General features: G+C 35.3%; 1 long non-coding RNA gene across 1 annotated transcript; it reads right to left on the bottom strand.

Annotated features, from left to right (window-relative positions):
• Positions 1-2,543: 2,543 nt before the first annotated feature.
• LOC145982301 (uncharacterized) lies at positions 2,544-12,243 on the bottom strand. The gene is made up of 3 exons (XR_014441039.1): positions 12,169-12,243; positions 7,406-7,504; positions 2,544-2,655 (listed from the first exon to the last, which is right to left on the bottom strand). It is a non-coding gene; the product is annotated as an uncharacterized LOC145982301 (long non-coding RNA).
• Between the last annotated feature and the right edge of the window lie 2,647 nt (positions 12,244-14,890).

The raw sequence follows: 14,890 nt of genomic DNA, 5'->3' as shown, positions 1-14,890 counted from the left end.
AATTTGAAAATTCTTAAAAAATTCGTCCAAAATCTTGATGTCTCCAATCTCTTGTTTTGTACGTTTTTCCCACATGTCTTGACATCCAATGTATCGCTGCAAAGTTTGGTGAAGATCTGAGTATGTAGTTTTTGACCTTATCTGGAACCTCTTATCTGAAAATTTGAAAATTCTTAAAAAATTCGTCCAAAATCTTGATGTCTCCAATCTCTTGTTTTGTACGTTTTTTCAACGTGTCTTGACATCCAATGTATCCCAGCATAGTTTGGTGAAGATCTGAGTATGTAGTTTTTGACCTTATACCCATACAGCACAACATGGTTTCAGATACGTTAGCAACACATAAGTCGTGAAACATTGTAACATTGCGGCAATGTTGCAGAACATTACAAAAATGTTTCGGGTAAGTTTCAGTAATGTGGAAATGTCCGCGAACATAACACAACATTGATAATGTTACAGAAACATGTAAATGTAACATTACCGACATTACAGAGACATTTCCATTAGGTTGCATAATATGTCAGTTACATTACTGCAATGGTATTTTACATTGTGGTTATATTGCATGTATTCATGGATGGCATATTTGAGGGGGGGTTATTGGGGTTAAGCCCCTTCAAAAATTATTACAATATTAGCTTGTAAATCATTTCCTGAAAATACAATTCACAGGATTTTACTTAGAAAACTAGGTTTAGGCAAGATATCTAAATGTATTTATTTTACCTCTCATGAATTGACCACATATCTTAATTGTAGCAATTAATATAAGGGGAGAAAAACTGCATAAAAGTACTGGATATTAATTCATTAATATCAATTAACAGATAGAGCTAAAAAAAAAAAGAAACTCAAATGAAAATGAAATATTGACAACTAAATCACTAAATTCTAAAATAACATCAAATTTGTATAAAATAGTGTTTTACATGCTATAATAAAACTCTCCCTGGTTTGTAACACCATGTCATGAAGAAGATTGGATTTGAGTGATGTTATCAGCATCATGCTCCAGTCACTATCCATCCCCTTTACCAATTGATGAGAGGCTGGCAGGAAGTAAAACATTTTGCAGAATCATGGTCATCTGATAATTCGATTCTGTCTGCATTTCTCAGGGATAACAGGGATAATGTTCAACTTTCATGGTTTTTCAACCTACACAGTGGTCAAACTATCAGTATTACACAGGAATATTCCAAATTAGATTTCAAATGTTACAAATTGAGTATGTGGTTTTAAAGTATATAACTTCCATATACTAAAAATTACCATGTTTAAATTCTGGTATATTCTGGTGTAACATATTGCTGTTTTGTAATATTCCTGTTAATAACAAAAGAATCAAGACGTGACTTCAGCCTTTCATCTCAAATAAAATAATTAAATAGAAGACTTGCATGTTTGTAGTTTATCAAAACCTTGTACGTACCTACTTGAAATTCTTGACAAGTCTGCATTCTAATAATATTAATTGTGAAGTATTATGTATTATTCTATAAACTTGAAATACCTCTGGAGATCATGCAAAGGGTCCTAAAGTAACCTGAATTGGAAGACAATGTCTCTTATACTTACATAACTGGAGAATGGAGACACACATTGACCATGAAAAGAGATTCAGTTAATGAACCAGTAAAAAAATTTAAAAAACTGGGAAAAACTACCTGTTCACAAGAGAAATGCAAAATGGATAAAAGCTAAACTTCAGGAATTTTTGTGCAGTAACATTACAAAAATGAGAAAACGCCAGACAGTTGTTATGATTACTTACGTGAAATTTAAAAGATTTTGTAATTCCGCGTTGCACAATTTAATGGTTCAATCCTATTAATTTCGAAGATCCACTGTCTTCATTCACAAAAGGGTACGGCGTTTGAAGCGGAGATGACTGACGCGGTACCATCTCCGCTTCAAACGCCATACCCTTTTGTGAATGAAGACAGTGGATCTTCGAAATTAATAGGATTGAACCATTAAATTGTGCAACGCGGAATTACGAAATCTTTTAAATTTCACGTAAGTAATTTTAAACCACGTTTACCGCAACCACCATGAATTGTTATGATGTTTGGCCGGTTTGAGCCTACACTGTAAGAAATATAAATGAGAGCCTTGTAATCAAGGGGTGTCTAGTTCGATACACAGTGGAGGTACATATCTGTGTATAGTGTGTTTAAAGCAACAATAACAACCAAACAAATATAAATAAAAATACTTTGATACAGTTATGATGCCAGCGAGTGCTCAGGCACAATTCATGTCCAAGGGCTTCCCCGATGGCACAGTGGTAACGTCATTGCCTTGTAATCAAGGATCCCAAGTTTGATATCTGGTGGAGGCACATAGTGGTTCACATCCTACTTTAAACTGTAGGTCAAGCCCCAATTAGACTTACTGTACATAAAGTGAACTTAAAACACCAAATCAACCAACCAACCAAGCAATTCATGTCAGCATTGAAGTTCAAAAATTACACATACATTATGTGGTTATGGTTATTATGAAAAAAAAAAAACATTTTTTCATAAAATATATCCTTTATTTTTATTTTTGTTGTTTAAATACACTTTTTTCTGTAGTTCAGAAGAATTCCATTGCAGGTTCTGCAATATACCCTCATGTTGGAGTGGAATAACATTCAGTTCCTTCCTGTAAAGGAAATACGGTCATGTGTAACATCAATTCGGAATTAACATTCTAGTCAGAACTTTCATTTAAAGAAAAATATTTTGCATCAGTAAAATAACAAGCCAAATTTTTTTAACTTCTAGTTCCCATATACCAAATATTCTTAACTTCAATTTTATTTCTAAAATATATTGTGTGTGATAATATCTGCAAAAGAATACCTATGCCACACTAGGGCTTCTAAACAAAGATGACTTTCATCAACAAAAAAGACCAACTTCATCACAGAAAGAATACTCCAGCTGCCTCCATGATGGAGTGGAGTAGTTATCACAACATGCTATGATGCCAAGGGTCCCCGACCGAAGCCTGGCATAGGTATTTGTGAGTGTCCATTCATCAATTTCAGCATCCCCATCTTTGCGATTAGTCAAAAGTGGCAGAAATACAAAGTAAAATAAGCCAATTCAATCAATCAACAATATTGCACAAATTTGGAAGACATTTAATTTGAAAATAAAAACGTTGCACAATGTGAAAAGTGATCAATAAGTTATCGGGAAATTGTGATTTGACCAATGTTTGAAGATGAAATTTTGGCATTCTGGGCTGTGCAACAAGCTACTGCATAACATGCCAAGTTTTCTTGTGAGATGATAAGAGTTGCAAAAAATCTAGCTTTTTGAATGAACGGTTTCTTTTTTCGATAAAAAGCAGGCTTTTTTTAAAGAAAAAACAACAGAAATTTTGGCTTTTTACCAATTGCAGCTAACCTATTTCACTTGAAGTTATTATTAGGAGTTTACAGGTTTGTACTCACATATTTTACAACTAGCTACAAAAATTTTACATGATGCAGCAGCAGCCAAGAGACATATATTGGCCAATCTCAGTGGGCACATATTGCATAGTGGTTCAGCTACAATTTTAATCCTAGCTTACCGAGGAAGAGGGGGAGGGGGTTTGCAGTCCAACCACCTCTTATTTTTTAGATTTTACAACTGTCTGAAAATAAATTACATGGTTCCCTGGAATGTTCCTAATATTTCTGTATTACTTCTGCTCATAAAAACATAAATGTAATGTAATTAGGAGGCAAAATGCACTTGGGGGACATATCATGCGTCATCTTATTCGAGATACTCATGCCAGTGACAGTGTACAATTAGTTGGTAATGATGGTAATTATTGTAATAATTATATTTAATAAACAACTGCACTTCTACAAACAAAAAATCATTAATAAAAATCATATATGTGACACACTCATGTAATAATTGGTTATTATTTTTTATTTGTGATAGTAATTTCTGTAATTATTATAATTAATAAATAACTAGCCATATATAATCAGCAAAGGAAGCAGTGATTCAATAATAAAATGGTTTCAATGTGACACCCCCACTACCATGCGTTGATTCAGTCTGAATGTTCTTTCTCTATACTTAACAAGATTATTAGCTACTTCATCCAAGATTAAGATTTAGTTTAGCCTGCAAATCAGAGAGAACAATTTGCAAGTACTGTTGTTGGAAAAAGGCCAGATTTTTATAAAAGGTACCTTTCATAAAAATAAATGGACCTCTGGAGTGGAATAAATTAAATGCTCTTGCCTTGTAATAAGAAGGGGTCTGAGGTTCAATCCTCAATGGAGGCAGAGTGCTTAGGATCTAATTTCAAACTGTAGGTCCAGTCCCGATCTCTTAAATATTTTTTTGCCATTTGCGGTCAGTCTTATTTGCTTCTGCTTCAGTTTTAATGCCAGTGCCTTTCAACAAAAGGTCCGTTGCACCCAGGGGTTGACAACTAATTTAAATCTAATTTCATATTTGACAGCAAGCCTATACATAATTAAACTATGTATTACTTTTGATGATTATGCCATAGTTTATATATTAATATTGAATATTCATTGAGAGTGCATGTTAATTTACACAAACTTTAAAGATCAGAAATGTATTTATGAATGAAATTCTTGGGATCAGGGCATCGACTTTTAAGAAATAAATTTAGTAGGCTGTGATCTCAAAGGTGAGAACCACTGCAACAAGTAGCAAAATTATATCATTAGTTGCTCCGTGTCAAGGTTTAGCCGCCATTTAACCAAATTATACATTATGTACTGGAAAGCCAGAATACAAATGTATTTTACCGAACACAAACTTTAATGTAAAGAGATTTCATACAAGATTCTCAAAAGATAGAGGAGTATATTATTTTTTGCTTCATGTAAATTATCCTATAACAAAATCAAGCATTGAAAATCATATAATACTATTAGGTTACATTAAAAACACACACAAAACTACTCTAGTTATGTGAATATTTTTATACTACATAGATATATTTAACCCTTAGTACGCCGCACGGTCTGACGAAAGTAAGCCCAGTGTCGCCGAGGCTTTGAGCGGGAAATTTGAATTCGTATACATAATGTAGAAAAATCGTAATAACTCTGGCACTATGGGACCAATCTACTTCGGATAACTTTTGTTTTGCAGGCAATACATCGGTGCATGCAACCATGTAAAATTTGGATGCCCCAACCGTAATGGGGTTACGGGCGGGGGCTGCATCCCCCGAATTTCAATGAAAAAACATAAAAATGTGGAGTTTGCCCCCTCTTCTCCAGCTACTTTGGGGAGAAAACCGGAACTTTTGCTTTTTTTTCTCAAAGAATAGACCTTCCGCAACAGAATGAAACTTGATTCATGTTCGTGGGTGCAATACAATTTGAATAATAAGGCAAAACTTAAAACTCGATCGAATTTTAGCTAATTTGCATATTATTCATAAAATTGTTATAACTGACACCATGGGACCAATCTACTTCGGATAACTTTTGTTTTGCAGGCAGAAGATCAGTGCATGCAACCATGTAAAATTTGGATGCCCCAACCATGAAGGGGGGGGGGTTACGGGCGGGGGCTGCATCCCCCGAATTTCAATGAAAAAATCATAAAAATGTGTACTTTGCCCCCTCTTCTCCAGCTACTTTGGGGAGAAAACCCGAACTTTTGCTTTTTTCGTTCGTACTTGCATCTGGTGTAGCTACTGTGAATCTTTCTTCCCTGTTGACTCGGCTCTTTGTGTCTGTCAACTGAAGAGCGAACACGTGTTTGGGTGAGCCCAAACACGTGACATATTCCGAGAAAGGAGGGGGGGGAATTTGAAATTTTCGAAACAAGATTGCAAAACAAGTTCCCGAACGAACTGTCAGTGTTTCAACCTCAATATACACATATAAGTGTGGCAAACCCTCGATAATTGTATCTAAAGCTGTTTGTAACATATGTGTTACAGCGGCTACAAGGGACATACTTTTTTTGTAACATATGTGTTACGGCGGCGAACTAAGGGTTAATAAGCCTACCGAAATATGAAGATTACACTCTGAAAGAGCAGCCCATTCAAAAAAAGCCAGCTTTTTTGAAAACATTGTTTATATCTAGCTACAAATTTCATATTGTAAATTGTATTTTATATTTAGAAATGAGTGCCCATTTTACAGTAGGGAGATATACGAAAACCATGCAACAGGAAAAGTACTGCCAACTCCTGCATTTTCATTGATTTGAGCCACTTTTGTGAAAAAGTTCAACCAAAAATAGCTACGGAGAAAAAAAACTTGTTTTTTTTCCCAAAAAAGCCAGTTTTTCTGACCACTTCCAACTCTATGAGATTATAAAACAAACATGGAATGACAGTTATTCTACACATTTATATCAAAACTTTTACGGCAATTCCTTCAGTCAAGCATCTCAAACTCACTATGCCACATCTAAGGGAAGGGATAGATGTGCCAAAATGAGACTTCTTTTTCTAATGTCTGTGATTTAAGAATACAATAGGCTCAATTTTGGAAAGGGAGAAAATAAATTAATTATGAGCTCTGTATGTTTGTACAATTTCTCAAAGAACCAAAACCATTCTTGGAAAAAATTCTGCATCTCACATAAAAAATGATAACACAAACACTTTATTACCTCCCTACTGGCATAGTGGTAACGTCGTTGCCTTGTAATTAAGGGGTCCCAGGTTCAATTTCCGGTGGAGGCACCTAGCAGTTCGGTTTCCACTTTAAACTGTAGGTCTAGACCCAATTAGCTTATCTGTGCATAAAGTGAACCTAAACAAAAAAACACTTCAAACCGCAATGAACACTTTCTTATGCTGTGCGAAAGTCACACAAAAGGACAAACAGGAATATATGTCTGCTATGTAATTTAACCAACATTTGCAAGGCTGATTTCGAAAATAAATTTGCATTTCATTGTTTCTGGATTCTGAGTTTGAAGTGGAAAATGTTAGATGGTAATGTTTGATAGAGCCTTGGGGTTAGTTTGGGGATGCTCATGTAGTTTAACATGGTGACAGTGAGACAACTAGGGTGGAGGGGTGCTTGCGAAAATGTTTTTTTTCTATGAATTTTTATGCTTGCCATATGGAGGGAAAAAGTTTCACCAAGTTTTCTTGCTATATATGCCTTTAGCAAGCTGTCTGGTGGGAGGAACAATGGCTGATGGGAGCAATGGCAGATATATATATCTTGCTGATGCCAATGTTCTCACTGTAAATCAAGGAGAATGTGATGGTAGATTACACTTTAAAACTAGCAGAACCACAAGCCCGGCAAATATCTAATTCGTAGTTAGGTTTCTGTAACTGCAGTGTAAATATGTTAATCTGAATCAGTGTATTGCTTTTCATGACTTTTGAGAGTAAAAAAAATGCAAATTATTCCAGTTTCCATTACATCATTATAACTTACTTGTTTTGTTTGTTGTTTCTGAGTTTGACCCGCACACGCCACTTCTGCCATATTAGACACCTCTTGCTCTAGCATTTGGCCAGTGTTGGTGAACAGATCCTAAAAGAAGAAATTTTATGAATTAAATCAGTAGTAATTTATTTCTATTTAAATTGGATTCCTAATGTGGATGAGTACTCAAATAAATTACTTATGAATTAACATGTGAAATTCTCGGTAGTGCATAGAAGACAAATTGCAGAAACAATAATGCAACCTTGGACATTGGGTATATTCTACCCCAGCCCGAACACAACCATTACATGCAACAGTCAACAGTCAGTAATGAACTGACAGGATTATTTTGATGGGTGACTGATAGTGGAATTAATGTAGAGTATAAAAAGGGTAGTGGTGGAACCTACCCCACATGCAAGGTTGGAGTTAATGTTTCATTTCCCCCATAACATTGCAATTGAACATTCATTCCCCCCCAACCGTGGGACCATTATTACCATTACAGCAAATTACTTTTCCCCCACAATTTAATAATGGAAAATTATTCATCCTTGTAGCATTTTAAAATAATAGGATTCAATTGTCTGGAATGGCACAGCAGCATTTATCAATCGTAGCACACTTTTGATGGACTTTCAATTCATCCAGCACTAAAATTGTTGCTTGAGAATAAGAAATATATTAGGTGTATTTTTTTTAATTATTTTTTTTATAAGAGGCATGTTCCTGGCTATGATGTTTATATAACTACATATTAACCATTCAGTACCACGAAGGTCCACCTAACTAGCAGACTCACATTTTCATTTGGTTGACAACCCCCAACCCCTCTCATACAAAAATTCCTGGGTGAACCTATGCATGCACATATGTTTAAAACAAATAAAACATTGAATTTTTTTGATATTCTCCTCTCCTCGATTGCTGACCTTCCTTGGAACAATTTGGTTTGATTTTAACCACATGCCTATGTATGCAGGGCATCTCAAGCCTCACCAGAAAATAAGTCATACCTCCATCCTCAAAAGACTGGAGAAAAAAAATGAGTAGAGAACATACTTTTGCTCTCAAAATGTAGATCACAAAATTTAAAAACAGTACTGCCAGATACAATGAAAGGAAAACATGCATTCTCTGCTTACAAGTGATGAGCCTAACTGAGTAACTTAACGACTGGTGCAAGTAAATAATAAATAAAATTAGAAATTAAGTTTTGATTAATGGTGAAAATATTGGAAAAGCTGACTAAATATCTAGTGATATGGTCATTCCAAATTTTCAGAGTGGTGCTTACTTAACCCATGCACATAACTGCCTAACCTAACAAGCAGCATGGAAACTAATAATACAACACAATCTCTTATGAATTAGTGTGTATCTCGTAACAAACATTCCTCATATTACAATGAATAATGAGACCAGATTCAATAATAATAATAATAATAATACAAGCATTAGCTTCATCACCTGGCACAGTTGGTCACTGTAATAGGAACGACTGAAGATGACCGGACCCTTCTCCGATTTTCTTCATATGTGGCATACTCACTAATTGAGGCCTCGTAATCACGAATCTGAAGTTAAAAGTTGTCGGAAATGTCTAGAAATTGCAAAATAAGTGAAAATAAGGAGTTAGTTTTCGGAATGGAAACAGTCTATTTTCGCAAAATTTTTTGTTGCACAAGCAAATATATATATATTCCTGATACTACTACGACATGAAATTTTAACTATGTTTGCCTAACCTAACCACACATCAATGGTTCGTTGGGCTAGCGTCAATGGTTCGCAAATATTTTGCAATTTCTAGACATTTCCGACAAATTTTTATCTTCAGATTCATCATTAGCAGGCCCCAATTAGTAAGTATGCCAAATATGAAGAAAATCTGAGAGGGGTCCGGTCATCTTCAGTCATACCCTGTAATAATATACATGTAACCAGTCACAGCACTGTGACACTACTGCAAGTCATGGCATGCTGTATCTTTCAGAGGGCTATGGTAGCCAGTACCATGTCTGTTTTGTCTATAATTGTATACTTAAATGTAAACAGAATTTTGATTAAGAGTGTCATGTACATTTTGTGTTATCAACGGCTAATTTTATTATTGCCACCAAAGGAGCTGAAGTAACAAGAATCGAGATTCAAAAATAATTTACAATTTTACTTCGTGCATGTTGTAGATCCCATCCATATTTTAAAACAAAGTCTGATTGCATAAGTTTGCAAGAATGTGACAATTATATTTTTGCAAGCAATGTAATCAAAAATAGAGTTGGGAAAAACAGCTTGGAGACATGTGCGAACATGTAACAAAAAATATTTTTGGGCCATTTATACAGTATGCATAAACCTGACCTGCCTAACCTACTGACGTATGCATCCAATAGGTGAAATAACCTAAACTTGACTTACCTATACTATTCACATATTTATTCCTGCTATAAATAGGATGCACACATGAGTAGGTTAGGCAGCTCAGGTTTATGCCTACAAAAGGGCAAAAAAGGTTTTTGTTACATGTCAGCACATATCTCGAAGCAGGCATAGCTGTTGCTACCTACTCATCTAGCCAGTGTGTAAAATTCAAAAAACTGCATGACAATGGTGCTGCCCTCAATTTACACATTGTAACTATATCGCAGAATGAATTAGTTGAAACGTGAATATTTTTAGATAGAGGCTGGGAAGGTAACAACTTATATGGTACAAGGTATTCTACACCTCTTCACTATACACACGAAAGATAGAAAATTTTCTTTTCCAAGAATAGGGTAAGTTTTGTGCAAAATTAGGGGGGGAGGTATAATGTAAATGCAAAAGGTGTATATTTAGGCCACAGCTTCTTCAACAGGTGATGAGAATAGCATATGGAATTGCTATCACAACAGCCCTAAACCTGGCCTGCCTAACCTAACAAATGCATTTAGGAATGTAATAGCCCTTCACACCTACATTGCGGGCATTGTAAAGTATTTACGGAAGAATTTTAATGCTTCAAATTTGAGCTGCCTAACCTAACAATGAAAGCATTTTGGTCTGTAATAATTATTCATACCAACGTTAAGTGACATTAGCAGCAGCAGCAGTCCACAACGGAACACTTTCCAGTATTCTTCCATGTTATTTTATTTGTGCGCGCTGGAAATGTTCGGTAAGACTGCAGAATATGGGCTGCTTAGGAGGAACGTGATTCATAATTTTTTGGTAACGTTTTGTAGTTAGTAATCGGGGAAAGTAAGTTTTAAGGTGCGGAAAAAAAAATTCTTTAAAAAAACCAGAAAAATGTGTCCAGGTTGGGCGGTATTGAAATCGTAGCAACGAAGGAAAAGGCATATTCCTGCACAAATCTAGCGAAAGTAAAAAATGCCTATGTTGTTAGGTAGCTAGGTTTAGTTCACTTAGCCTAAATAATAATTAGTCATTGTATTTATGCTAATGAAACCTAACCTAACAGGCCTAACCTAACCTTGTAGGCATTCCTCGAAGAAATAATGAAAGAAACTGTGCGTAAACAATATGGACACGAACGAATGGAGAAATGCATTGCTTTTAGTAGCAGGAAAAACATTTTTTATTGTATTTATGCTATTGGAACCCAACCTTGTAAGCATTCCTCGTCTGAAATAATGAAAGAAACTGTGCGTCTGTGGGTGGAATCCGGAGCGACAAATCAACTCGAATGCCGCGAAACGAAGGGTCTCACTTATCGCACAACACTTGAGCGCGTAAACAATATGGACACGAACAAATGGAGAAATGCATTGCTTTTAGTAGCAGGAAAAACATTTTTTACGCGCAATAATATAATAGAAATCGTAAAAGGAACACCGGAAAATGGAAGTAGAAGGTACGTACTTTCAGGGGATATAAATTTTGTTTGTCTATTTAGAGGAAAAAAGCCGCCCATGTTCTGCAGTGAGACCAAATGTTCACTTGTCCCTCTGTACCCCAAAAGAAAGTGAAATATCTTGCATTGTTTATGAAGATTTTCTTGTTTATGAACGTTTTCAGTTGATTTTAGCTTTCGGAAATGTGTTATTGTGAAGCAAAGTACGTTTGTTTCCTTAGCATGTTACTTTACTGTGAAGCAGAACAGCCCGAAGACTTCACACAAGTGAATATAGCACCCAAAACGACTTTCCACAAAAGCAGCTATAATTTTATGTAGTTAGGTTAGGATTGTTAGGTTTGGTACTGATAGTCATTTTCGGCGTGTTCTTTCGCTATTTTACTGTACATACAAACAATGTTTACCAACAAAAAGTGGCGAAAATACTTAGAAATTGAAGATTTTATTTTACGTGTGCCATTCTATGGTATCAAATATATCCGTTATTTGAGCTTTCCTAAAGCTGGAACCACTTTTGCATTACATAAAACATTGAAAGCTGTCGATTAAAAAATTTTTTACGTAATTCTCGAGGGGTACAATGGGTAAACGGTCCCGCGATAGTCAGCCACGCTCGGCAGAATGATAACAAACTCTACATCCTTGATTACGTTGCACGTAGAAATAGGAATTACACGGTACGTAAGTAATTCTGTTTTGTTCTGTATATATATATATATAATATATGTATGTTCACACACCCTACTTTAATTTCACAATAAAAGTAACATACTTTTCGCACTTTGTTTCCAATCATGGAGGAAGCAGAATTAATTATAGTAGCTTATATTTAATTTATTTCATGTTGTGAATTCTGTATTTTCGTCGTAAAAAAGACTACTGTTAAAAAAGTAAATATTAATACACTTACCTCTGCCTTTACAAAGACGATTGTTCCATGAAACAAAGCTCAAACCACGCTACTCATCTGTATTTGGTTTCGTCGGTGCGCAGCGTCGTTCAACTTCTTTCGCGCAGTGGATGATGGGAAGCAAAGCAACGAGTCGGCTATCGCACGTAACTACGTTGAAAGATCCCTGTGTAAGATGTAACGAGCGCAAAATATGAAAGCACCACGCAACGTTAAAGCAACCATGACAGGGAAACACTGAAGTATGTTATGTAAATGAGACTTCGTAACCTTTCAGAAACATGATTCTGACTTCGTGTGCTGTATGGGTATGGAACCTCCTATCTGAAAATTTGAAAATTTTTAAAAAATTCGACCAAAATCTTGATGTCCCCAATTCTATGTTTTGTATGTTTTTTCCACGTGTCTTGACATCCAATGTATCCATGCAAAGTTTGGTGAAGATCTGAGTATGTCGTTTTTGACCTTATCTGGAACCTCCCATCTGAAAATTTGAAAATTCTTAAAAAATTCGTCGAAAATCTTGATGTCTCCAATCTCTTGTTTTGTACGTTTTTTCCACGTGTCTTGACATCCAATGTATCCCTGCAATCTTTGGTGAAGATCTGAGTATGTAGTTTTTGACCTTATCTGGAACCTCCTATCTGAAAATTTGAAAATTCTTAAAAAATTCGTCCAAAATCTTGATGTCTCCAATCTCTTGTTTTGTACGTTTTTCCACGTGTCTTGACATCCAATGTATCCCTGCAAAGTTTGGTGAAGATCTGAGTATGTAGTTTTTGACCTTATCTGGAACCTCCCATCTGAAAATTTGAAAATTCTTAAAAAATTCGACCAAAATCTTGATGTCTCCAATCTCTTGTTTTGTACGTTTTTTCCACGTGTCTTGACATCCAATGTATCCCTGGAATCTTTGGTGAAGATCTGAGTATGTAGTTTTTGACCTTATATGGAACCTCCTATCTGAAAATTTGAAAATTCTTAAAAAATTTGACCAAAATCTAGATGTCCCCAATCCTATGTTTTGTATGTTTTTCCCACGTGTCTTGACATCCAATGTATCCATGCAAAGTTTGGTGAAGATCTGAGTATGTCGTTTTTGACCTTATCTGGAACCTCCCATCTGAAAATTTGAAAATTCTTAAAAAATTCGTCGAAAATCTTGATGTCTCCAATCTCTTGTTTTGTACGTTTTTTCCACGTGTCTTGACATCCAATGTATCCCTGCAATCTTTGGTGAAGATCTGAGTATGTAGTTTTTGACCTTATCTGGAACCTCCTATCTGAAAATTTGAAAATTCTTAAAAAATTCGTCCAAAACCTTGATGTCTCCAATCTCTTGTTTTGTACGTTTTTCCACGTGTCTTGACATCCAATGTATCCCTGCAAAGTTTGGTGAAGATCTGAGTATGTAGTTTTTGACCTTATCTGGAACCTCCCATCTGAAAATTTGAAAATTCTTAAAAAATTCGACCAAAATCTTGATGTCTCCAATCTCTTGTTTTGTACGTTTTTTCCACGTGTCTTGACATCCAATGTATCCCTGGAATCTTTGGTGAAGATCTGAGTATGTAGTTTTTGACCTTATATGGAACCTCCTATCTGAAAATTTGAAAATTCTTAAAAAATTTGACCAAAATCTAGATGTCCCCAATCCTATGTTTTGTATGTTTTTCCCACGTGTCTTGACATCCAATGTATCCCTGCAAAGTTTGGTGAAGATCTGAGTATGTAGTTTTTGACCTTATCTGGAACCTCCTATCTGAAAATTTGAAAATTCTTAAAAAATTCGTCCAAAATCTTGATGTCTCCAATCTCTTGTTTTGTACGTTTTTCCACGTGTCTTGACATCCAATGTATCCCTGCAATGTTTGTTGAAGATCTGAGTATGTAGTTTTTGACCTTATATGGAACCTCCTATCTGAAAATTTGAAAATTCCTCAAAAATTCGACCAAAATCTTGATGTCCCCAATCCTATGTTTTGTAAATTTTTTCCACATATCTTGACATCCAATGTATCCCTGCAAAGTTTGGTGAAGATCTCAGTATGTAGTGTTTGACCTTATCTGGAATCTCCTATCTGATAATTTGAAAATTTTGAACAAATTCGTCCAAAATCTTGATGTCTCCAATCTCTTGTTTTGTACGTTTTTTCCACGTGTCTCCAAATCCAATGTATCAATGCAAAGTTTGATGAAGATCTGAGTATGTCGTTTTTGACCTTATCTGGAACCTCCCATCTGAAAATTTGAAAATTCTTAAAAAATTCGTCCAAAATCTTGATGTCTCCAATCTCTTGTTTTGTACGTTTTTTCCACGTGTCTTGACATCCAATGTATCCCTGCAATGTTTGGTGAAGATCTGAGTATGTAGTTTTTGACCTTATATGGAACCTCCTATCTGAAAATTTGAAAATTCTTAAAAAATTTGACCAAAATCTTGATGTCCCCAATCCTATGTTTTGTATGTTTTTTCCACGTGTCTTGACATCCAATGTATCCCTGCAATGTTTGGTGAAGATCTGAGTATGTAGTTTTTGACCTTATATGGAACCTCCTATCTGAAAATTTGAAAATTCTTAAAAAATTTGACCAAAATCTTGATGTCCCCAATCCTTTGTTTTGTATGTTTTTTCCACGTGTCTTGACATCCAATGTATCCCTGCAATGTTTGGTGAAGATCTGAGTATGTAGTTTTTGACCTTATCTGGAACCTCCCATC

Source organism: Lepisma saccharinum, unplaced genomic scaffold (assembly GCF_977018435.1).
Source record: "Lepisma saccharinum unplaced genomic scaffold, izLepSacc3.1 HAP1_SCAFFOLD_87, whole genome shotgun sequence".
Classification (NCBI taxonomy): domain Eukaryota; kingdom Metazoa; phylum Arthropoda; class Insecta; order Zygentoma; family Lepismatidae; genus Lepisma; species Lepisma saccharinum.
Note: the sequence above shows the minus strand (reverse complement) of the source record. Positions and strands in the feature narration are given on the sequence as shown.